At 40.3% G+C, this 22,971-nt stretch overlaps 1 protein-coding gene and 1 pseudogene across 1 annotated transcript in view; both read right to left on the reverse strand.

The window, feature by feature from the left end:
• Positions 1 to 22,971, reverse strand: part of LOC133763867 (small ribosomal subunit protein eS25-like) — a 38,647-nt gene that overhangs the window by 4,418 nt on the left and 11,258 nt on the right. The window lies entirely within an intron of this gene.
• LOC133764900 (U2 spliceosomal RNA) lies at positions 10,523 to 10,736 on the reverse strand (annotated as a pseudogene).

Genomic DNA, 22,971 nt, shown 5'->3' on the forward strand with positions numbered 1-22,971 from the left:
TGGGATGTGAACCAATCCTTCTGGTCGAGAGCCGGTTCTCAGAACCACCACTCTGCAGAGTCTGACCTCCATTCCTAGATTCCTAGCAGAGTCGCCAAAAATGTAGCTCCTTCTCTCTGCCAGCGGCAGTTCCTTTCGGAAGCAGTTTTCCAAAACTTCCCGAGACAGGCTTACTCTACTCCTCAGACACCCTGACATTGGTCAGTCGGTACCCACTCCTCAGAGGACCGATCTCAGTCTTCAGGGTCACTCTGCTAAACACAGAAATGCCAGACCCGGTTAAGCGGCAGCCGTCCCAGAGCTCTGAGTTACAGCTTAGCAGGGGCCCTTCCTCCAGCTACTAAGCTTTAGTAATTCCAAGCTTTCCCCCTCGTGGCCCCAGCCCAGGGTTCTAGCTGCTTTCTGCATTTGCTACTTCTGTGATACCTCACTGTTCTCCTTTGAATTTTTATTTACCTAGTAAACAATTTATATTTATATCTGGCTAACATTCCCTTGTGTTAAATTCTCTTCTTACAAAATACCTGGCATATTTCTATCTCTTGGCTGGACCCAGACCAATACAGATGCTCCCTAGACTTATGAAGGTGCGTTGCTAAACACTCTCAGATACGAAGTTCAGAAGTGACCTTATTTATCATATAGAACTCAGACAACTACTCTATTGGTATTCAGTGCGTTGTGCCTCCTGGGAATTGGGACAAATCAAATCATGATTAAGAATGTAGCATATCTTTCATTGATGATGGAATCATGGAGGAAAATAGAGACTATGGTACAAACTGATGGAAATGATTTAGCACCAACTTTGATCTTACTTTTTGTGGGCCTTGGAACATGCAGGTAACAGAGTCCATATGAGAAGAGCTTTTTAAACAGGTACAATTCAAGCAGCAATGAACTGTCACAAAGAAATTAAACTCAAGTAGGAGAACAGCAATTCCTTGGGGGACTTCAGATCAGGACTCCAGGGAATCTCTTCAAGAAAGGAAACCAGTGGGGAACAGAGTACAGGGTGATAAAGCCCATCAGTCCATCTTGATTGACACATGCTAGGATGTGAACAGTAATGAGTTCTACTCACAGAAGAAAGCACACTGCATGTTTCTATCCTGGTGTAGAAGTTTTAATATCCTACCCCCATGCTGTTCTAATGAGTACATCCTATCTCCCAAATGTCTGAGGGCTTTCAATCACACAGACACCTCTGTAGCAATCTCCAAGTTGATTCAAAAGGCCAACCTTAGGTCCAATGTGTCCTAAATTCTTTGAGCCATTTTCTAGCACTCTCCCAGAGATTTCCATAATTTCCTGCAGGACTTCAAATCATGAACAAGAGAACTTGATGCTTACATAGACAGAGCCAGCTCCCTGAGGTGTAACCTCAGCCCCTCTGACTGCAGTCACCGGATCCCTGTAGTCCTGGCAGAGATTGAATTCCTGCCAGGGGCTCCTTCCTACTTCAACAACTACTCAGACTCCCATAGAGATCCTGATTCTCTGGGGGAAAAAATAGTAACAGCTTCTAGGTGAATTAACCAAGGTTTCCCCGTAAATCTTCCCAATACTTCCATAATATTTCTTCCTTTCCTGTGGCCTGTGACAGCTACAAGGTTTCAGCATGTACAACTTCACAAGTCTCCCAGACATGTCTGGGCTTCTATGCTAAGGGTTTTTAGGATGTCCTTGCTAACTTGAAATTTTTGCATAAATCCTGTTAAGAATTATTAAATAGGCAAATGAAAATTATGGTCTAGGAGGAAAAAACTGAGATTCTTATACTGATTTTATTACCAATAAGCTCTGGAAACTTAATCAAGCTGCCTGACCTTCATCAATCACCTCACAGTTGTAAAAGGGGGGAAATAGTATTATAAAAATCCTGTCTTCTTCCTTGAAAAATGGATGCTTCTAGAACTCGGGTAGGAAATATCAAGAAATGTCTGGAGCACCTTGTAGTGTAAGGAATAAAGTGCCCCCCTGAAAAATCAACTGATAAAAACATATGTTGATGGGGGTGTCATATTTTGATGGGGATGTAATATGTGATATGTTGATGGGGGTGTGACAAGCTACACAGGAGCCAGCGAAAGGATTTCCAATGGCCAAACTTGGAACAATTTGAGCGAAATAAATAAATAAACAAACAAACCAGTATTGGGTTATAACCCAAAGTATAAAATAAATACTCATTAGTCCACATGAACATATAATAAAGAACAGATGTCTGTTGCCTAAGAATTCCAAATCTGCCCTCAAAGTAGACATACTTTGCACCCCTTAGGGATGGGACTTCCTTCCCAAGACTGAGGATGGAAAGGCAGAGATGAAGAAGAGTGACTTTGCAGTTTGGAGAAACTTGACAAACACTGCCTCAGTCAGGGGATCAAGGTCTGTCTCCAAAGGATAAATCATGCTGCCTTGGGAGCAGGTGATGGAAATGGAACTTTACTTCAGTTTTCTTCCTCCAAGAACAAATAGCCTTGGTCAAATCCTGAGAAAACCAGACAAATTCTAAGTGACGAGAATCCTACAAAGTTCATGACTAGTGCTCCCCCAAACTAGCAAGGTGAGAATTCTGAGAAACTGTTGCAGCCAAGAAGAATATGAGGAGTCAGGGCATCTCACTGGGGGCTCTGGGTGGGATCTCAGGACAGAAAATATGCTAAAACCTGAAAAACATGAGTAAACTATGTATTTTAATTAATATATTATCTGTAGTATTTCATGACTGTAACAAATGTGCCATACAGTAAGATGTTAGGTGAACTTGGGTTGGAGGGGCTAAAGAAACCCTGTTTATGATTTTCTCATTTTTTCTATAATTTAAAACTTTTTTAAAATAAAATTTACCTTTAAATATCCAGAGGAGATTCAGAAGTCACACTCCTTCACACACACACACACACACACACAAACCTTGCCTTCTGGAAATTCAGAAAAGCAATATGCCTTTGAAGGTAACGAAAACAAACCTTGCCTTCTGGAAATCTGGGAAAGGCAGTATGCCTTACTTTATTGCTTTTGAAGGTAAAGAAAAACAAATACTGTTAATTTCATACCCAGTATCCATTCTTCTTTCCTTCTCCACCAACACCCAATTTTGTTAGGGATGTCACAGCACCCAGCTGAGATGCTTCCTTCCCCAGGTTCCCTAGGGGAGGTGGCCACTTCCAAACTTCTTCCTGCCCAGAACAAAGACATAGGCCAAAATGACGCATCCATCTTTCAAAGGAACAAGCCACCCACTGTGCCTGATGGAATGAAAACAGAGAAATGATTAGATTCCGTTTGCCTTTAAGAACCTGGCTGGTTCATCTCTGTCTAGCTCCAGATTTCTTTTCCTGTGAGGCAATGATAGTAATAACCTTCTGCAGTGAGGAAAGGAAAGAGAGAAAATGGAATAAGACTATTCAGTTGTGTTCCTGTTATGAGCAATCAATTGTATCATCCAAAATGATAGAGGCTGGATTTGATCATATCAAAACAATTGGTCCATTCACTTTAGCCCAAATAAAACACCAATCAGCACTACAACAAAAACCATTGACTAAGTGGAAGAAACAAATCTGTTAGACAGGCATTGCACGATGTCTTGTTAGTTCAGCTTTTGGTCCATCTATGCTATACTCTGGCCCAATGGCATGGGATGGGTTGGGAGTCGGTGTCTTAAAGGGCTTTCCAGGGCCAGTGCTGTGGTGCAGTGGGTTAATGCCCTGGCCTGAAGCGCCGGCATCCCATATGAGCACTGGTTCTAGTCCTGGCTGCTCCTCTTCTGATCCAGCTCTCTGCTATGGCCTGAGAAAGTAGAAGATGGCCCAACTCCTTGGGCCCCTGCACCCACACGGGAGACCCGGAAGAAGCTCCTGGCTCCTGGCTTCAGATCGGCATAGCTCCAGCCATTGCAGCCATCTGGGGAGTGAACCATTGGACGGAAGACCTCTTTTTCTCTCTGCCTCTCTCTGTGTAACTCTGACTTTCAAATAAATAAATAAATCTTTTTTAAAAAAGGGCTTTCCTTTACTTTCTTGGATTTATCAGTGGATGAAAAAATGCAGTAGAGAGCACCATGCAAACACTAGGCACTCCACATTTCTTCCATTTTTCTGTTCTTACAAGAGGATTATAATACATCTGTCTTTCTTATAATGAGACTCCTTTTCTGAGGTTCCAGGAAGTTCAGAACAAAATTTATTTTAATTACATTAACCATCCTATTCCTGTAAATTGGTAATAGTCTTTTTTCCATATCATTCTTTTTTTCTATTCTAATTTTATTATCCTTTTTTAAAGTCTTCTATTATGAACTACTTTAAAATCCTTTTACAGCATAGATGGAATATAAATACCACATTTCCATGCACACACAGTTTGGTTAAGATTACATAATAAGTTGAGATAGCTTCTGTCCTTTTTCAAGGGCTGAACAAAAATTACTATGCTGTGGGAATTCTCCTTTATACCATCTGTTCTTTCATGTTTGTAATTCAGGAGACAGGATTGCAGACTTCTCCAGAAGTGATGAAAGTGAGATGGTTGGATGGTTCCCCACAGAGCTGAGCTCCAAGATTTTTTGTGTGATTTTTCTAGAGAACAAACGCACACCAATGTCATTAAATGGCATTTATTTTCCCAACTCAGGAATAAATCGACTACATCACTATTTTTTGATAACAAAACTGTCAAATATGGTTTCAAGTTTCTTTTGGACCTTTTTCCATGTTTCTTTTTTATTAGTATTCACTGTTTTGCTCTTTAAAACTGAAAATCAAACCTTGATAATATCTGAGACCCTTGACATAGCCAACTAACTTTAAAAAATATGAGAAGTAAAAAGAAACATTTCCAAAAGAAACCCAAAGGTACTGAATGCTAATATTAAATCATCTCCATTTTCCTTCTGATAGAAAGTTAATGTTTCGGTTTTCCAGAAAGTATAATAATATAAGAGCTATTTTTTTTCACTGCTAACAACTGTGTTAAGAACTTTACATCCACAATCCATTTACTTCCTATACTAAGCCCATGAAGTATTAAAAAAGAGTAAAATGAATTGGAAATGAAAAAAAAAAAAACAACCTGGTGTTAAAATGGAAATGGCATAGAAAATTAATTATTTTGAAAAAAAAATTATGTAGGATCTCTGTCATTAATGTGCTGTACATTGCTATTTAATGCTATAATTAGTAATCCAATGGTAGTTTTTTCACTTGATGTTACTATATGGGCAAAATGTTGAAATCTTTACCTAATATATACTAAATTGATCTTCTGTATACAAAGAGAATTGAAAATGAATCTTTACATGAATGGAAGGGGAAAGGGAGCGGGAGGGGGGAGGGTTGCGGGCGGGAGGGAAGTTATGGGAGGGGGGAAGCCATTGTAACCCACAAGCTATACTTTGGAAATTTATATTCATTAAATAAAAGTTTAATAAAAAAAAAAGAGTAAAATAATGTCTTTGAAGGAGAAAAATACACAATCTAAAATAGGAATGCGCCTTTCAGAAGGAACCATCTATGTCCTCATGAAGGTTCTTGGTTTATACAGGCTCTGCTATAAAGACCTTATTCAGGGCTCACCAAGCAGCTGAATCCAAAGTTGGAAATCTAAAGTTAGAAATCTTAAACCTGCTTTATGACACCAGTGGGATCAATTCGGTTATACCATTCTCTCTGCCAAATTGACACCTAGCTGTCATTGCATCTTCCTGGTTAAGGCGAATTGAAGAAAACTTTTGTGTTGTTGAACTGTTTTATTAGGGGCAGGCTTTGTGGTCCAGTGGGCCATGCCGCTAGTTGGGATGCTCACATACCATATCAGAGTGCCTGGGATTGAATCCTACCTCTGCTTCCCATACAGCTTCCTGCTAATGTATACACTAGGGGCTAGCAGATGATAGCCAAATTACTTGGATTCCTGCTGCCCACAAGGTAGACCTGAATGAAGTTCTAGGATCCTGGCTTTGGCCTGGCCCAAAATGGCTGTTGTGGGCATTTGGGGAATGAACCTGTGGATGGAAAATCAAAATCTCTCTCTTTCTCTCTTTCTCCCCCCCCCCCATTATTCTGCCTTTCAAGTAAATAAACTTAAAAATTGTGTTATTAAAAAATTTTTCCTTGTCCATGTTTGACTAGCTGTCACGGTTTTTAGAACATGTTTTCATAAATACAGAATGTCATTAATAAGCTGTGTATATTACCAATGATTTCAGTTGTAGCTAAACTTTAAGTTAATATATTGAGCATTCTTTTTTTTTTTTCTTTTTTGTCTGTTTCTAATGTTATCTTTTATTTCCTGCCTGAAGCAGGAAAACCTGTCTCTGGCTAAAAGAGAAAACAAATTTTTTAAAGACTTGATCATCTATCAAATTGAATAATGACAATGAATAATAGCTCTGAGAGCTGACATTTAAGTTAGGTCTGTTTTAATGATGTAAATATATTAATTCATTTAATTCTCACAATGACCATAGGAGTGAATTGCTACTATAATCCCCATTATATGCATGAAGTAACCAAGGCACAAAGATGAGCTTAAATATCTTTTCCAAGATAATAGATAAAGGAGTGAAACTTCAAAGGATGTGGATCTATAACCTTTACTCTTAGCACAATGATATACATCTTACACCAATTAATTACATTCATTTCCACCAGCAATGACTAACCAGAAAATATTGCAATAGCAACCAAAACTATATAAAGATTAAAGTAAGAAAACAAATCACAAAACACCTGTGGAAAAAATGTCTTGAGGTTAATTCTACTTAAAAAAATGAAAGGGGGCCAGTATTGTGGCACAGCAGCTAAAGATGCCACTTGCAATATTGGCATCACATGTAAGTTAGAATGATGGTTTGAGTCCTAGCTGCTCCACTTCCAATCCAGCTTCCTGCTAATGAGCCCAAGAAGGCATTGAGTGATAGCCCAGATACTTGAATTCCTGATACCTACATGAGAGATCTAAATGGTATCCCTGGCTCTTGGCTTCAGTCTGGCCCAGCCCTGGCTTTTGCAAGCATTTGGGGAGTGAACTAGCAGATCGAAGGCATCTCTCTCTCCTTCTCTTCCCCCCTCACTGTCACTCTGTATCTCAAATAAATAAATCTTAAGGAAAAAAGAAAAGATAATGCTCAATAATACTAGCTGTCACTATTTTTTGTATAGGACTTAGCCTTTATTTATTGGTAATATGACCTTGTACAAGATTAAATTTGTATGAGATGCAATTTCCTTATCCATAAGGATCTAATGAATAGCAAATACCTTAGTGTTGCTATGAGAATTAGGTGAGATAATGAGGCAAATCATACAGTGCCTAGGACCTGGCAAATGGGAGCAAGTCTACTGAGACTGATTGCCCTTCTTCTCAAGGAAAAGACAGTGTATTACTTTTCTTATAAATCTGTTAACCTAGTGATCCCCACATTTGGCAATTTCAGGCACCCACATGTTTCCTCTTTGTCCATGTACTGATGTCCCAGGGCTGCCACTGCAAAGTGTTACAAACTGGGCCACTTGGTAACAGACATCTGTAGTCTCCCAGTCCTGAAGCACAGGAGTTTGAAATCAAGGTGTCAGCAGGGTTGGCTCCTTCTGAAGCCTGTGAGGGAGCATTTGCTCCATGCTTCTCTCCTGGCTTCCCACAGCCCTGGGCACTCCTTGACTTGTGGGTGACTTTCTCCCTGTGTCTTCACATAGTCGCCCTTCTACCTGTATCTGTCTCTGTGTCCAAATTTCCCCTTTTAATAAAAAAAAGCCCTCATATTGGAATAGGGCCCTCCCTAATAATCCCACTGCAATTTGATTACCTCTGTAAAGTCCCCATTTCCAAATATGGTTACATTCTGAGGTCTTAAGGATTAGGCCTTCAACTTCTTATTTGGAGAGGACACATCTCAACTCGCAACAGTTTGATTGCTTTTTTTAAAAAATGACACATGATGTTTAGTCACCAGATTTTTATCTTTTGCCAAGCCAGATCTTAAAAACAAAATAACTGCCACCTATGAAGTCCACCGTTGCATGCAAATAATTTTTAATGCTTAAAAACAGGAGAATTGTATTGCTCCAGAGCAGCAGGCTTCTCACCATGTGTTCTGCAAAAAGTGCCCTGGGTGGAAGTGGAGGAGACAGAGCTACTTTGGGTTCTGGGCCATTCTTCCACTAAGATCAGATAGTCACTGTTTTTTATTTATTCCACACCCTTGGAGTTCTGAGAAAGATTTTATAAGAAAATCAGGGTACATCTTACAAAAGCAGCAAGAAAACACCCTGAATGCCACTGCTCTAGGGTATCTGCATGAAGCTCACTAAATTCTTCTTGAGTCATTTGTCTTATATCCTTACTTTATGCTATGTCTGCCTTAGTATACCAAAAGAAAATTTTTCTTTTAATGTGCTTGTCAGTGCATTTACTACATCAGCACACCTTACTCTGTCCTCTCCTTTGACTGTGGCCAACTTCTTCCAATGAAGAAGCTTCAGGTTCCTTCAGTTTACCTCTTGGAAGACCGTCAGAGGGCAGAGTTTAAGTTTATTCTGGATAGTTTCTAAACTGTGTTGTTTCTAGGCCATCTCCAAAATGGAGAACAAGGGCTCCATTGTCAGATTTTCTGTATGAAAGAAAGCATTCATGGCCGACGCCGCAGCTCACTTGGCTAATCCTCTGCCTGCGGCGCCAGCACACCGCGTTCTAGTCCCGGTCGGTCCCGGTCGGGGCACCGGATTCTGTCCTGGTTGCCCCTCTTCCAGGCCAGCTCTCTGCTGTGGCCCAGGAGGGCAGTGGAGGATGGCCCAAGTGCTTGGGCCCTGCACCCCATGGGAGACCAGGAGAAGCACCTGGCTCCTGGCTTCGGATCAGCACAGCACGCCGGCCGCAGCACACCAACTGTAGTGGCCATTTGGGGGGTGAACCAACGGAAAGGAAGACCTTTCTCTCTGTCTCTCTCTGTGTGTCTGTCTAAATCTGCCTATCAAAAAGAAAGAAAGAAAGAAAGAAAGCAAGCATTCACGACCTGTTCACCTCTTCCTACTTTGTATCTCTCGTTCTCTTTGTACTTTTGTGCTTTGCTTGTTTAGACTGTGTGTCTGTGTCCTCCAATATCCACATGCTGAAATCTTAACCCCCAGTCCATGGGATTAGGCATAAGGCCTCTAGAAGATAGTTAGGTCATAAGCATGGAGCCCTCATAAATGGTACAGGTCCCCTTATAAGAAGAGGCACCAGAGTACACTTCCCCCACCCCCACACACCACCACCCTTCTCTGCTAAGATTCAATGAGAAAATGACCATTTGCCAGCAGGAAACGGGCCAGACAGTGGATCTCTGAAGTTTCCAGCCTCCAAAACTGTGAGAAATGAATGTTCATTACTGAGGCCACCCAGTCTATGTTACAGTAGCTGGAAATAATGGGCTTTAAACTCTCCAAAAAAAAAAAAAAGTGATGCCAAATGACCATCCCATTCAACTATCATTTCAGACTGATATCATCAGACTGTTTTAATCATTCATCTTCAAAATGTATGGCCATTCCCTTCTCCCCACTTAACTTTCTTCTTTCTGCTGATTACTGTTTTTCATTTGTGAGCCATATAAGTACTTTACCCAAAGAAAAGATCTGCTACTTGAGGCTGGCTTAAGACATCTATTTGCTATCCTTTGATATTAGTGATATTACTGGATTCGCTACACAGAAGGCATATTTTATTACTTTAAAAAAAGTATTTATTTGAAAAACTGAGAAATAGGGAAAACAGAGAGAGAGAAAGCGAGAAAGCGAGAAAGCGAGAGAGAGAGAGAGAGATTGAGTGCTGGGCTAGGGCGAAGCCAAGAGCCAGGAATTCCATCTGGGCCTCCCACGTGGATGTTAGGAACCCAAGTACTTTGGTCCTTATCTTCTGCCTCCCAGGTGCATTAGCACAGAAAGTTGGATTGGAAGTAGAGGAGCTGGGACTGGAATCAGTGTTCTGACATGGGATGTGGGCATTCTCAAGTGGTGACTTAACCTACTATACTATAATGCAGTACTCTATTTTAATAGTTTATATGGCATTTAATTAAGAAATAAAGTGTAATGGGATGTGGTTTATAAGATTCATTAACCACGCTTTAGAGAATCTAGTTGGTCATCTGATATGCGTTTTCATCTCGAAGTACATGCTTTTTTTTAACAAACTCTAGACTTAGAAGATATTTGCCAAATTATTTTCCTTTTTCTCTAATCTAAAAACTGTAATTAAATAGTAATTCACTAAATGCATACATCCTTAAATAAAATGACAACAAATGGAATTCCTGGCTCTTTTTCTAGGTTCAGAATGTAGGCATGCTTCAAACCTAAGATTTCATATGTCATAAATGTTAAGCAAGGTTTGTGTTATATTGAATTATGTGTCTGGACTTGGTTTGAAATTTGAGTTTGAATATTGGCTTCAACATATACTGTTTTTTTTTTTTATCTTTAGGGACACATTTAGATTCTGAGTCCCATTTACATTGCATAAAAATGCTCATCTCTATCAGTCCATTTTTCATTATTATAATGAAATACATGAGCAGGCTACTTTATAAAGAAAAAAGGCTGCGGCCGGCATTGCGGCCTAGTGGATTAAGCTGTCACCCACAATTCCAGCATCCCATGTGAGTGCTGGTTCAAGTTCTGGCTGCTCCACTTCCTATCTGATAAGAACAGATACTATACCTGATCTTAGCCAAAAGACCAAGAAGCAATGCCACTTCCAATCTAGCTCCCTGCTAATAGCCTGGAGAAAGCAGCAGAAGACAGCCCAAGTGTTTGGGCCCCTGTGATCCATGTGAGAGACCTGAAAAAAAGCTCCTGACTTTGGCCTGGCCCAGCCCCAGGCACCACAGCCATCTGGAGAGTGAACCAGTGGTTGGAAGATAACTCTCACTCTCTCGCTATCCCTCTCCCACTCTCCCTCTCTAACTTTAAAATAAATAAATGAATCTTCAAACATAGAAAGAAGAGAAGAGAAAAAAAGAGAAACGTGAAGTGGCTTCTTTTGGCTCTTATTCTAGAAGCTCAAGGTACAGGGCCCTCATCTGGCGATGGCCTTGTTGCTGGCACAGTCTCAAGGAAACACAAGCACCAGGTGGGAAGAGACAAAAGATGCACACATCTATGTTGTGGGCCTGGCCTGTCTTCCTCTTCTCATAAAGACACGAGGATTCAGGCATGACTTCCTAATGGCCTTATCTAATCTGATCACTTTGCCAAAGCCCAGCCTCCAAACACCAGAGCCAATCAAGATTTTCCCCCTATAAGTACTTCATAGTGGGGATTGTATCTCAACACATGAAACCTTGGGGACAGTCAAACCATAACACTCTCCTATAAAGCTGTCGTGTAAGTTAAAATATACACAAAACTGAACCTAAAACAAATTAGACCTAAAAGGGTCATAGAGCTAAACTACAAAACTCTTAGGACTCTATCAAAACATAAATTTTTTCTGTTATGTTTCAATAATACCATTGAAAGACAACTGACAGAATGGGAAGAAATATGTGCAAATCATAACTCCAATTAGGGATTCATATCCAGAACAATGAATTCTTGCAACTAGAGAAATGAAAAACATAGATCTGAAAATCCTTGTACATGGATGTCCACAGCTGCATGATTTTAAAAAGCCAAAAATTGAAAACCAATTGAATGGGTAAAAAATATGGTATATCTGTGCAATGGAATATTATTCAGTCCTAACAATGAGTGAAGTATTGATACATGCTACAGTATGGATGAATCTTGAAATCACTATTCTAAGTGAAAGAAATACATCACAACCATGTATCATTAGATTCCATTCATATGAAAGGTAAGGAAGAGGTATATTTATACAGAGAAATTATAACAGTGACTGCCAGTGGCAGTATGAGGGACAAGGGAGTGGTGGGAATGGGCAGTGATGCCTTAATAATTTGAAGTCCTTGGGGCCAGCATTGTGCTATTAGGCATAAAGCCACTGTCTGTGACACTGGCATTCCATGTGGGCACCAGTTCATGTTTTGGATGCTCAACTTTTAATATAGCTCCCTGCTAATGGCCTAGGAAAAGCAGAGGAAAATGTCCCAAGTACTTGGGCCCCTGCCACCCACATAGGAGACCTGGATGAAATTTCAGATTCCTGGCTTTGGCCTGGTCCAACAATGGCTATAGCAGCCATCTGTGGAGTAACCAGCTTATGAAACATCTCTCTGTCTCTCCCTATCCCTCTCTGTAACTATGATTTTCAAAACAAATAAATCTTAAGAAAAAAGGGGTACAGGGCTCTGGCTCAGTCCTGCCTGCTAAATGACTTTCCCAGAATACTTAATTGAAGCAGTCAATAACAAACTAGTGCCCATCTTGCAATAAATGGGAACAGTTTGGTTTCCACCAAGGAAAGTTTCCAGTGTAGTACCTGGGGACTCACTCTTCATAGCAGTACAATGCCAGTTTTAAGGAATATAAAGTTAATTCATAACTTGGGGGAAATTTAAAACTTTGTAGCTGGTCAGACTTCCCAGGGACTCACATGGGTAGAAGCCACCCTCTGACAAATTGATGAAAACATTCACATGGAGCAAAAGCAAGGCAGAATCATGCCATTCTCTACCCCTTCTTTGCCCGTGTTAGGGGCCTGTGCACGGGGCTGCACAAAACTGAATGCTGCATTTATTTTTCCTCTGCTCTTCACGACAAAGGGGGCTGATAGTTCCACTTCTCTAGACATGGTCACCAAATAACTTAGGGAAATTGCTCAGAGGAAAGGGACACATGTTGCATTTGTAGGAATGGCTCATGGCTGGTTTGCAGGCATCTGACATAGATAGAAAGCTTAGCTATTCCAAGATTTCCTAATCTTTACATTTCTTTTAGTGGCTCTCTAAATCAAGCAAGAAATTTAAAAAAAAATATGAAATGTGTTCATGTAAGGATGAAAATGTTCTAAAATTACAATGTGATTATGGTGAATATAGTGAAACAACTGAATTGTACACGTTACATAGACAAATTTTATATACATATCTAAAAAATTGATTTTTAAGTCAATTAAGTTAGACAGCATTTTTAAAGGCTTTAGCACACTGTAAAGGATGTAATGGGCACATAATAAGTTAGAAATCCTTTCCCCTGGACTGCCATAAGCTTTGTTGCTTTTATGGATCTTGTGTTCTTCTTTTCTACTTCATTAGTTCCAATTCTTGTCATTATGTTCTTTTCCTTATTTCCTTTAGACTTAATGGTAATTCTTTTATAAACCTTTTAAATTAGGCCGGCGCCACGGCTCAATAGGCTAATCCTCCGCCTTGCGGCGCCGGCACACCGGGTTCTAGTCCTGGTCGTGGCGCCGGATTCTGTCCCGGTTGCCCCTCTTCCATGCCAGCTCTCTGCCGTGGCCCGGGAGTGCAGTGGAGGATGGCCCAAGTGCTTGGGCCCTGCACCTGGGTGGGAGACCAGGAGAAGCACCTGGCTCCTGCCATCAGATCAGCACGGTGCGCTGGCCACGGTGGCCATTAGAGGGTGAACCAACGGCAAAAGGAAGACCTTTGTCTCTGTCTCTCTCTCTCTCTCACTGTCCACTCTGCCTGTCAAAAAAGGGAAGAAAAAAAAACCTTTTAAATTAATCCTAAGCTCATTAATTTTCAGTTTTTCTTCTATTCAAATACATGCACTGAAGAACAAACATTCTTTAAGCATTGCTTTAGCTACATCCCAATGTTTCAATATATACAAGAGGGCTTCAAAAAGTTCACAGAAAATGAATATTATGAAAAAACTATGCATGGATTTCAAAATTTTGTACTAAAATAAACATCATTTCATTACATTTTCCCACTAATTTGTTTGAAGCTCCTTTACACTATTTTTATCATGTATTTAAAAATTCTCCCTTTGATACTATCTTGAAAATTGATAGATTTATTAATTTCAGAACACAAATTAGTATCCTCATTTGATTGTTTTTTTCTTGGTGTTTAGAGTTTAATTGCATTGTGGTAAAAAATATATATACTGTACCATTTCTATTCTTTGAAGTTTGCTATAATTCGCTTTATGACTCCTACAAAGTAGGGGGCTGTTTTTCATCTGCCAATGGCCATTTGAATATTTATATCATTCACATGACATTAAAAATCCTGTCTCCTTAAAAATTATAACGCCTTAGATTTTTTGAATTTTGATTTCTACCTGTGGTTGCCTTGGCAGGGTCTGATCCAGTGATTTTGCAGTTCTTCTGTGGCCCACGGACCTGACTTTACCACCCCTGTAATACTGCAACTAGGACAGTACAGTGTTCAGATACGTCCAACAAGCCAAGTCGTTGTGTTATTTAATCATCTATAGTCTTAACCTAGTGTGTGTTACTGAGAAAGGTACATTGAATCTTCTATTCCCATTGCTAATTTGTCAGTTTCTCCTTATGATTCTGTGATTGCTTTAAATATTTTGAATCCAGGTTATTTCTTCCACACCACTTTAGAACTGCTTAACTACCCTAGTAAGCCTAACCTTCTACCATTATGAAGTGCCTCTCATCTCTAGGAATGTTTTCAGCCTTAAAATCTATTTTGTCTGATCTAGTATAGGTATAGCCACATCTTTTTCTCTCCTTCTACACTAAGTATTTTGTATGCATGTACTTTTGATGTGTTACATGTAACCAACAAGCATTTGGCTTTTGCTTTTTAAGGTCTGAACTTTTTGCTTTTTAATCAAATAATTATGTTACTTTCATTAAATGCACCTGATATATTTATATCTAATAATCATTTGTATATACATATGTACGTACTTCCTATTTGTAGTATTCTAGGCTCCTTTTTAAAATTTTGTTGAGGAGGCATCTTTTTAATAAAATTTTTGGTTCTTTACATTTATTTGGAAATAAGATTTTACTATTCCCTTAGAATAATATAAAGAAATGAATTATCAAAATCAAGTATTAATACTTCTACCACTTCCCCCTATTAATCAACTTCAGACATGAACTTTTATCTACCCTCCCCCAGCATGCATGCTTCTGCAAATGTATATGCTATGTTGTATTTAAACTCCCTCCACCTTCTACATTTTGTTCCTCCGTTCTTTCTTCTTTTCCCCCTTTCTCTCCCCTCTCCACTCTCTAACATGCATCATTGTTATTATTGTCTCAGAGAAGCAATATTCCTTTGGATTTACAGATCAATTTGCTTTTTCTATTGTTCATCTATCCTTTTTTTAAAAACTTTATTTAGTAAATATAAATTTCCAAAGTACAGTTTATGAATTACAATGGCTTCCCCCCCCCATAACTTCTCTCCCACTCCCACCCCTCCCATCTCCCACTCCCTCTCCCATTCCATTCACATCAAGATTCATTTTCAATTATCTTTATATACAGAAGATCAATTAAGTATATATTAAGTAAAGATTTCATCAGTTTGCACCCACACAGAACATAAAGTGTAAAATACTGTTTCAGTACTAGTTATAGCATTAATTCACATTGGGCAACACATTAAGGACAGAGATTCCACATGAGGAGTAAGTACACAGTGACTCCTGTTGTTGACTTAACAATTTGACACTCTTGTTTATGGCATCAGTAATCTCCCTAGGCTCTAGTCACAAGGTGCCAGGGCCATGGAAGCCTTTAGGGTTCGCCGACTTTGATCTTATTCTGACAGGGTCATAGTCAAAGTGGAAGTTCTCTCCTCCCTTCAGAGAAAGGTACCTCCTTCTTTGATGGCTTCGTTCTTTCCACTGGGATCTCACTCACAGAGATCTTTCATTTAGGTGTTTTTTTGTTTTTGTTTTTTTTTTTTTTTTTTTTTTTGCCAGAGTGTCTTGGCTTTGCATGCCTAAAATACTCTCATGGGCTCTTCAGCCAGATCCGAATGCCTTAAGGGCTGATTCTAAGGCCAGAGTTCTGTTTAGGACATCTGCCATTCTATGAGTCTACTGTGTATCCCGCTTCCCATGTTGGATCATTCTCTCCCTTTTTGATTCTATCAGTTAGTATTAGCAGACACTTGTCTTGTTTGTGTGATCCCTTTGACTATTAGACCTATCAGTGTGATCAATTGTGACCTGAAATTGATCACTTGGACTAGTGAGATGGTATTGGTACATGCAACCTTGATGGGACTGTATTGGAATCCCCTGGCACATTTCTAACTCCACCATTTGGGGCAAGTCAGCTTTAGCATGTCCCATATTGTGCATCTCCTCCCTTTCTTATTCCCACTCTTATATTTAACAGGGATCACTTTCCAGTTAAATTTAAACACCTAAGAATAATTGTGTGTTAATTACAGAGTTCAACCAATAGCATTAACTAGAACAAAAAAAAATACTATGTTCATCTATCCTAGTATCTGCAAACATGGATAATTTATTTTTCCTGAGGAATGGACCTTGATGTTTCCTTTAGAGTGTGATAGTGATGAAGTCTCTCCATTTTGTGAAATGTCTTTGTTTCACTCCCTTCCCTGGAAGTTTTCTTAGGTATAGAACTCTAGGCTGACAATTACTCTACTTCTGCAAAAATTCTGTATTTTAACTTTCACTATTTTGGTTGAAAAGTCAGCATTCAATCAAATGGTTGCTTCTTTGAAGGCTTTTTCTATCTCCTTTTTGATTTTCCTCTTTGCTTTTCATCACTTATTTTTTGAGGTATTTTTTATTTATCAGACTTGAATTTGTAGAACCCTTTTTTATTCTGGGACTTGAAGTCAATAATCTATTTAGGAAATTCACAGCCATAACCACTTCATATATTGCATCCTTGCTTGGTCCCTCACCTATTTATCTGCAAACGCCTTTGAGCACCGAGCATAGCTTCTGCTCTCTCATGCTCCTTTTCGTGTTTATCATCATTTTCTTCCACATACATCATTCTGTATCTTTTCCTCTCACCAATATTCTAGTTCTTTAATTTTCCATCACCTGCATCTAATCTACTATAAGTAAAACCACTAAATTATTTCAATTTTATAAGTCCCAAATTTCGTTTGCTTCCTTTACAGTATTTTTCAGTTCTTACTTTTTACTTATTGACTGTCCAGTTATCTAATGAAAGTTTGCATCTTCTCAACTACTTTCTCCATTTCTCCCTCATATACACAGATATGTTGTTTCTTTTTAAATTCCCACCAGAGGGCTGGGCCTAGTTCTTGTTTCCAATACAGGAAGAAATTCAAGAATGAGACATAAGAAATGGTAGAGGAATAGGATTTTTTTGCAAAGTAGAAGTGCACACTAGAGAGGGAGTATGAGCATGCTCAATAGTGAACCACACCCAGTGAGGCCCAGGGGTATCCTTTTTATATGATTTTGAAAGAGTGGAGGATTTGAACATTCATTAGGGGTGGGATTTAAGTATTGTCCATTTTCTTACATTTTTAGGAAGTCCCTGAAGTATCATGGCAGCAGATGCATGGGAGTAGAGTATCAGCTCTGGTAATTTTAATATAAGTGGCTATAGGTCATCACGTGGACATGTTCAGCAGCCATGTTGGGTATTTTCAGCAGGTGCTGGTTCTGCAGGGTGGTTGTGTGGAAACAGCCATTTTCTGCAACACAAAGTTGGGAGTAAATTATATGGGCTTGTAGGGAGGGATTGGTTAAATCAGCTCTCCCCTTGCTAGATACTTCCTTGCCTATATCACTTTCAAAAGTTTATGTCACTTTTTTTTAGTTTCCCATCCTTTCCTGAAAATTTCAAATTTCAATGCTGTAAACATAATCATCACAGTTTAGTGTTAAACTTTGTGTCTGTCTCTATTGGCTGTTGTTTCTGCTCATATTTGTTCCAGTGTTGCATGTCCACAATTGCTTGATTGTCTCTGATTAGGTGCCCTGCACAGAATATGCAGAAATTCTTGAGTAATAACGTTTTAGTTTATTCAAAAGGTAGAGCAATAGGGAGAGGGGGAGAGAGGATAAGGGAGAGAGGGGGAGAGGGAGAGAGGGATCTTCCATTCACTGGTTCACTGACCAAATGCCCACAACAGTAGCAGTTAGGCCAGGACAAAGCAAGGAATACCATTAGGATGTCTTATTAGCAGAAAGCTGGATTGGAAGCAGAGTTGGGACTCATATCCAGGGATTCTGATATGGGACTCAGGCATCCCATGTGATGATTTAGCTCTTGCACCACTATACCTGCCCCTTGAGTAATATTTTAAAGCCTGTAATGAATGTATCTTCCTCCAGAGAGGATTTTTGTTCAATTTTGCCATTTCAAGTGACATTTGTAATCAAGATCACTTTCTTTTTTACTGAAAAATGAAATTTTTATGACTCTTGATGACTGAAGCCAATGTTAAGAATTGGTATTATCCAATATAAAATAGTACACTGAAATAATAATCAGTATATTAGGAAGCTTGTATATGCTAACTGGTAACAGTGGTGGCTTTCTAAATTCTTACAAAGTCTGAACATTGTATAGTCAGAAGAAACCACTGGTATTGTTGAATATGCTCTATTTCTCCACAGCAGTCATAAGAAAGAAAATCTTTACAGAATGTTTTCACAATCAGCAAGAGAATTTTACTGGTATTAGTGGTAAAGGTAAGGAGAGAATAAAGAGTGAAGAGGAAGTGTGCATTCATTTTAAACGTGGGAAAAGGTAATGAAAAGAAAACATGGCAAAGTCAGAGGTTTGTTCTTCAGTTTGTTCTTCAGAGAGCAAGATGGATATTTTAAAAGCCAATGTAGGTAAACATCCATCAATAATGCACATTATTTTTCTTTATACTTTAACTATACAAGTAGAAAAGTCATGCTTATTAGCAGTTTAAAGTGTGAAGGTAACATCCAGACTTCTGAGTATGAAGGTATATATCTCACATTAATTTAAGTCTACATAAGGTAGACCCTCTATACTGATTCACTGAAATTTGCTTTCTGCTTTTCTGCAAAAAGCCTTCACACTTCCAACAAGCACATCAGAAGAATAATTTGGGGGTCACAAATTTTTTTCTGTCATTTGTGATTTTCTGGGGATGAGAGGAATCTGCAGGCTAACAAGCAGATCCTCATCTGCCAAGCTGGTCTGCATGCACACTGTCATGTGAGGAGCCCAGGATCTCGTCCACGCCACTTGAGGGCCATTATTTTCCATGGAGCTTGATACCATCTTCATCAGTGAGTTCCAGGAGGAGTCCACAGCATAAGAACCATTAAATATGGGTCCTTAATACAGTTTTTGGGGTTAAGATGTCCTTGATCACCCAGTTGACTTGGAATTGGTTTGCAATCCCTGCAAGAATTGGTTCACTTCTTTTTTTTTTTTGACAGGCAGAGTGGACAGTGAGAGAGACACAGAGAGAAAGGTCTTCCTTTGCCGTTGGTTCACCCTCCAATGGCCACCGCAGCCGGTGCGCTGCGGCCGGCACACCGCACTGATCCAAAGGCAGGAGCCAGGTGCTTCTCCTGGTCTCCCATGCAGGTGCAGGGCCCAAGCACTTAGGACATCCTCCACTGCACTCCCGGGCCATAGCAGAGAGCTGGCCTGGAAGAGGGGCAACCGGGATAGAATCCGGTGCCCCGACTGGGACTAGAACCCGGTGTGCCGGCGCCGCTAGGCGGAGGATAAGCCTGTTGAGCCACGGCGCCGGCCAGAATTGGTTCACTTCTGATTTGTCCTTATATCTGTGAGATTTTCCTAAGTGTATTTAAAAATTTAGAAAAATCTTTTCCAGTCAAGGAAATAACATGAAACCTAAAAGCTCATATTTCCAACAATGTAAAAAACACTATTCTCTCTCACCAGAAGATGAGGCTTACATGAAGTCAGAAACAAAGACAACAGCTAATTTTTATGTGGGGAGCTTCCTTTATACCTGTTTAATCCCTGTCTACATAAACACATTCATTCTCACCACAACCTTGACAGTGAAAACAAGTTCTGTGGTTTGAACCCCTGGCTCTTGTTCCTAAGACCCAGCCAAACTGCTGTTTTTCTTCCAACAGTCAGAGACACTGAAATATGATGCTTCTCACCTTGCAGTCTCTGTCTGCTCGGGTTTTATAAGCTGCTTCACGAGTGACCTCTTCATGTCCCTTGATCCAGCTCCAGGTCTTAGGACTGCCAGGCCTGTCCTTTCTGTAAATAATGGTATTGCTTAAGAATTTTCTTCATTCTATCCATCAAACTAGCTGCTACTGACTGACATCAACTGCTGCAAATATTTTCTCGGGTAGATTGCTGAACAACTACAGCACACAAAAGACTTCCTTAACAGTTCAACAGTCCATATCACACCACTCTGTCAGAAAGGATTTTGATTTACAGTGCACATTGGTATAGCCTGGACATGGCTTGGTGTGCCCCCCGAGGGTTCATGTGTTTAAATGTATTCCCCACTCTGAAGTGTTAAGAGGGTGAGGGGGCAGGCATCTGGCACAGTAGTTAAGACGCTGCTTGGCACACTCACATCTATATCAAAGTCCTGAGTTCAAGCCTTGCTTCATCTTCCCATTCTGGATTCCTGCTGACACCCCACGATGCAGTAGGTGATGGCTTCAGTACATGGGTCCCTGCCACCCATATGGGAGACCCAGATGGAGTTGCCAGCTCCCAGCTTCAGCTTAGTCCAATCCTGGCTGTTGTAGGCCTCCAGGGAGTGAACCAGTGTATGAGAAATCTCTTGCTCTTGCTCTCTCGCTCTCTATCTTGTTCCTTCTCTGTCTCTCTCCCTCCCCTTCTCCCCCCATCTTCCCTCCCATCTCCTTCATCCTTTCTCCCATAAATAAGATTTTAAGAAAATTTTTATAAAAAGGCTGGACACTGAATCTGACTATGGAGTTTGGAGGTGGAACCTTTGGAGGTGATTAGGATTAGATAAGGTCACCAGGGCAGGGCTCCTATAACCATAGGGTGTTTTTACAAAAAGGAAAGAGGACAGAGGAGATGCACACGCATGCTCCCTGTCTCTGCCATGCGATGTGCCAGCAAGAAGGCCATTACCATGGCTGAGAGGGTAAGATGCCATCTGGAACACCCACGCCCCTCATCAGAGTGCCTGAATCTGAGTCAATGTGCTTCACTCCCAATTCCAGCCCCCTGCTTCTGTGCACCCTGAAAGGCATTGGTGGTAGTTGAAATAGTTGTTCGCTGCCACACCTGGGAGATATGGACTGAGTTACTGACTCCTGGCTTTGACATGGTCCAGCTTCAGCTGTTCTGGGCACTTGGAAAGGGAACTGGCAGATGGGAGCTTTGTGCATGTCTGTGTCTGTATCTGTGTGTCTCTAACTGCCTCTCTTGTCTGTTGCTCTCTCTGTGTCTATCCTCTGCCTCTAAAATAAATTCATAAGTCAATTTTTAAAAAGGAAGGACACCACCAGATGCAGCCACTTGACTCTTAACTCCCAAAACTCTTCTTTATAAAGTTACCGAGCACCAGATATTTTGTTGTAGTAATTACAGTAATTAAAGCCAGAATATTACACATGAAGAGCATTACACTAACCATAAATGAAATTAAAAAGAAGCCCCTCACAGACCCACTACCTTAACAGCTTTGCATTTTCTTTGTAACTCTTACTCATGTTTAAAAACCATGACTGTCATCATCCTGTAGACAGACTGTTAAGTACACTTTATAATTCATTGATATTTCTCAAGGTACCAATTAGGACCTCCCAGGGAAAAAGAAAGGGGGGCAGACATAGGAACTGCTCCTTGTATCAGGGAAAATGAAAGTAGGGATAAAGATCAAGCCTCCAATGAAACTAAGAATTTCTGAGTCTCTGTCAGGAGTCTCTTACTTTACATGGTATGGTCTTCAGTCTGCCCCCAAAAGGGTCAAATCTTTGACTTACTTGAATTAGCATTATTTTCTCTCCATTTCATTTTTTGGAACAATGCATAAAATAATTATCTTATTATTTCAATTTAAAAATGAAATCATTGCCATTTAGAAACTAGTATTCAGAAGATTACATAATTCACATTTGTTGTGAATAGCAAAATGGGTATCTGAGCCCTGGAATAAAAGACAAAAAGGCACTGTTGAATCATTATCACATCCTTCGCCCCATAGCAGATTCTTACACCCCACATATGGGATTGTCAGACTTGACAAACAGAAATACAGGTCACCAAGTTATATGCATGTACCCATGCTCCTGCATGCCCCAGTCAGCCCTTCCTTTCCCTCCCATAATATTTATTACCACACAGAGCTCCTCTTTGAGACCCAGGAGTCATGATTTGTCACAACCTCCCTAAGGCACAAACTGACTCAAAGCAGAGGTGAGTGTCGGGCAGTGGAGGCCAAAGCTCCTCCAAAGGCTGCCTTCCCAAGGTTCAGGCCAGAATATTGCCACACACTTGGCATGATCCTTTCCTGACTGCTGAGGTCACATTATGAATGTCTTTGCTCCAGAGAAATAGAATCCCACATTGTTTTTTCTTCTGTCCTGGGAATGCAAATCAGCCAATGCCAACAGCACCGATGGTAGTGCTGACCTGAGTGAGCCCAGTGTTCTTTCCCCACCTCACTGTCAGCCAAGTTGTCCAAAGTCCAGGAAAAAGCTACTCTGCTGATAGAAGGGCTCATACTTACTGGGGCCCTGTTACAGATCTGGCTCCCAAAAATAATTATTTCATTCCCCCTTTACCTAGTAACTACACTTAGGTCTATAAAGGAATGTTTGTAAAACTCACAGGCAACAATAGTCTACCTGCATGCACTGTTTCACTAAATCACTGCTACATCTATGATCTTATTGAGCCTCACGGCACTCATGGCTCCTGCCCTTGTGCTTACAGCACAGATGTCCCCCGCCCCTGCCCTTTGCAGTCCCTGTCCTTGATGAAACCGACCTCACCATCAGGTCCTCCAGGAATCTGGAAAACTAGAGCCGAGCCGTGCACAACTGCCTTTACTGTAGTCATTTTCCTGAGAATTTGCTCATGATCTAACATAGACCAATCAGGATTCCTAATGCAAAGCTGCCCTTT

The sequence above is a fragment of the Lepus europaeus genome, chromosome 7 (genome assembly GCF_033115175.1).
Source record: "Lepus europaeus isolate LE1 chromosome 7, mLepTim1.pri, whole genome shotgun sequence".
Lineage (NCBI taxonomy): Eukaryota > Metazoa > Chordata > Mammalia > Lagomorpha > Leporidae > Lepus > Lepus europaeus.